At 55.0% G+C, this 3,642-nt stretch overlaps 1 long non-coding RNA gene across 1 annotated transcript; it reads right to left on the bottom strand.

The window, feature by feature from the left end:
* Positions 1-1,584: 1,584 nt before the first annotated feature.
* LOC311605224 lies at positions 1,585-3,434 on the bottom strand. The gene is made up of 2 exons (XR_014781843.1): positions 3,118-3,434; positions 1,585-2,742 (listed from the first exon to the last, which is right to left on the bottom strand). It is a non-coding gene; the product is annotated as an uncharacterized lncRNA (long non-coding RNA).
* Between the last annotated feature and the right edge of the window lie 208 nt (positions 3,435-3,642).

A 3,642-nucleotide genomic window follows, 5' to 3' on the forward strand; every position in this document is an offset into this window, starting at 1 on the left:
ACAGAGAAACTCTGTCTCAAAAAACAAACAAAGGAAACGTTGGTTTTTTTGTTGTTGGAGTGGGTTTTTGTGCACAGGGTAAAGGTTGTTTTTGCATATTCAGACCTGATTTCTGTCTCAGTAGAGAGCTGAGTTCAGCCGGCTAGGAAACTGTGGAGCATCTCAGCTGACTCAGTGTTTTATAAACGTTGATGTCTGTCACCTTCTGATTGGTGGAATAAAGAGCTGACTGGCCTATAAAAGGCAGGAGAGAAGAGGCAGGACTTCCGGAGAGACAGGCTGACTGGGAAGTAAAGAGGTACAAAAAGACTAATGAGGAGACAGGAAACTGAGGAGAGGTAAAGAGCCCGCCATGGATATAAATGGGTCAGCATAGGTAGCCTGAGTTGGGTGCTAACAACACTAGCCAAGGCCTGAGTTATTAGAAGTAAATGCAGCTGGGCAGTGGTGGCGCAGGCCTTTAATCCCAGCACTCGGGAGGCAGAGACAGGAGGATCACTGTGAGTTCGAGGCCAGCCTGGTCTACAAAGCAAGTCCAGGACAACCAGGGCTACACAGAGAGACCTTGTCTCGAAAACCAAAAACAAACAAAAAAGAAGTAAATGTGAGTTTCCATGGCATTACCTGGAGCTGCGCAGGCACAGAAAGTCCACATGGTTTTATTATGTACTTGGTTTTAGAAAAAATATTATTCATGTGTATGTCTCTTGTATCTGGGGAGTGTGTCGAGTGTATGGGGCGGCTGCTGATAGAGGCGTGGAGACAGAGTCAGGTCTGAGCCTTACTTCAAGCTGCAGTTACAGGCAGTTGTGAGTCACCCCAAATTCACAGAGACCCACGTGCCTCTGCCTCACTGGTGTTGGAATTAAAAGCGGGCCCCATGACACTGGACTTGCTTGTTTTTTGAGACAGGGTTTCTCTGTGTATCCCTGACTGTCCTGGACTTGCATTGTAGACCAGGCTGGCCTCGAACTCACAGCGATCTGCCTGCCTCTGCCTCCTTAGTGCTGGGATCACAGGTGGTGGCACACAGTGAAGGCTAGAGGCTTTAATTAGACAATTTCTGCTGGATGTTTTAGCTCAAATGATCCAAATTTTAGTTTTGTTTTTCCTCCTTGAGACACTCTCCTCTGTAGCCCAGGCTGGCCTGGGACTCACTGTGTAGTGGAAGATGATGGTGAAACCCTGACACCCTTGCCTCCACCTCCCGAGTGCTGGGATGACAGGTGCCACAGGTCTGATTATGTGGGACCAGGGATCCTGTCCTGTTAAACTCCTACAGTACCCACTGGACCCCAGCTCTACCTGTCACCTGTAGTTTTTTACTCCTGGAGTCCACCTCCCTCTCCCCTCCCCCCAGCTCCATTCCCACTGTGCTCCTACAGTCTGGAAGCTGCTGGTTCTCAGGGATAATTCTCCTTATGGAAGAGATAGTGAGTTCCCAGATCTACACTGGGGAAGGCGGGGGGGGGGGGGGCAGGGGGGGGAAGGAGGCACACGCAGAGGCAGGAGGATCGCTGTGAGTTCGAGGCCAGCCTGGTCTAGAAAGCGATTCCAGGACAGCCAGGGCTACACATGTCCTGAGTCACGGTCCTACTTTCTTTATTTGTCAAACTTTGGAGTTGGGCTGGAGAAATGACTCAGTGGTTAGAGTTCTGGCTGCTCTACTGGAAGTCCCGGGTTTGGTTCCCAGCACCCACATGGCTCCAGAGGATTTGATGCCTCTGTGGGCTCCTGAACGTGTGACAAATACTCATGCATGCACGCGCGCGCACACACACACACACGTAAAATAAATCTGTAAATATTTCCAAGTGTGTATTTGACCCAGAGCTCTCATCAGGGCGGTGACTCCTCCCCTCAGAGAACTCAGGGTGATGTCTTGGGGACACATGTGCATGCCACACTGGGGGAGTATCAGGTACCATCTGCAGGTCCCAGGACGCCTTAGAGTCCTTGCTGTCTGGCAGGGGAAGGGTGAAAGTGTGTCTGAGGCAGTGTCACAGCAATGAAGTGGGAGATGAAGTCCAGCTTCTCCCGGTGTGTGGGCTGCGGCTCCCGGTGGTTCTGATGGTCCCTCCATCCCTTTCTTTCTGTTTCTCCAGACACGGTTTCTCTGTGTAGACCAGGCTCACCTCGAACTCACAGAGATCCTCCTGCTTCTGCCTCTCGAGTGCTGAGATGAAGGGCGTGCGCCACCAGGTCCGGCTCCTGTGTGTTTCTTTCATCTCTGCCTCCCTTGTCTTTTTTGCAAAGAAATTAAATTTTTATTTTATATGGATGAGTGCTTTGCCTGCATGTACACATGTGCATCGGCTTGTGCCTTCGGAGGCCAGAGAGAGGCACTGAATCCACTGACTGCTGAGCCATCTCTGCAGCGCACTCATGTCTTTTCTTTATCAAGTGTGTGTTTCCCTCAACTTCTGTCTTGATATCTGTTTCTCTGATCTTTTTTTCCTTCCGTTTATTCATGTGCTTGCCTAAGTTAGTTCTCCCGGTCGGTCCAGCAGGTAAGTGCTGGGGGGTTGAAAGCAGGCCATAAGCCCGGTTACCCGTGGCGCTCTCTCACCCACCCCGGCTCTCGCGGCCCACACCGCCCCTCGTGGCCAGAGGGAGCCGTAGCCACGCGGATCGGTGGACTTTGGAAGGCGTGGGGGGTGGGGAGGGAGTCACGCTGGGCGAGCACTCGCCCCTCCATCACACCCGACCTCCATTTTCATACATGCAGGCAGAAAAGCAAATCTGTAAGATATTGAAAAGAAAACGGCCAGCCGGGCTGTGGTGGCCCAGACCTTTAATCCCAGCATCCGGGAAGCAGAGGCAGGAGGATCGCTGCGAGTTCGAGGTCAGCCTGGTCTACAGCGTGAGTCCAGGGCAGCCAGGGCTACACAGAGAGACCCTGTCCCCTGCCCCCCCAATGCCGCGCAGCAGCCACGTCAATCTCACCACGTCACCTTCTGACAGCTCCGAGTGCCAAGCTGAGGCTACTTTTTGACCTTTGACCCCGCCCCCAAGGCCACATAGAACAAGCCCGGGCTGAGTCAGTTTAGCGACCCACCCCACCCTCCCACTCGCGGCCGCTCCCCCGGGGGGACGTTGACGCGCGTGAACTCTAACCGGAGGCCCGAAACTCCGAGGTCACCACCGCAAGCCCTTGGTATTACCGGTCAGTTGCGTTTGCTGACGGGCGTCTACAGCAGCCAATAAGAGATAAAGTCCCGCCCCTCCCCCCCAACAACTCCAGCGTCGACCAATCACATCTCTGGAGCCTCGCTGAGGGAGGGGGCGGAGCTTGAGGCCGCCCAGCCGGTCGCTCCCGCAGCTCCCTTACGGTGGCTTGCTTACTCCCATTGACGGGCGTCCGAGACAACCAATCAAAACGTAGGTTCCGCCTTCCCAGGCGGGGCCGAGAGCCGTCCAATGGCAGCTCGGGCGCCCACCCAGATACAAACTGCCCAATCCGCGTGAGGGCTCGAGGCGGGCTCGAGGGGCGGGGCTTAGGGCTGCAGCCAACCGCCGCGCACGTCGGCTCCGCGAGGAGGGGCGGGGGGGCGTGTCCGCCGTTTGAGGCGTGCGACGACGGCGCGGCGCAGGGCGGTAAACAAGATGGCGGCGGCGTGTCGGTCTACGGAAGGGGAGGCG

Source organism: Acomys minous (assembly GCF_964271855.1).
Source record: "Acomys minous genome assembly, chromosome: 9".
Lineage (NCBI taxonomy): Eukaryota > Metazoa > Chordata > Mammalia > Rodentia > Muridae > Acomys > Acomys minous.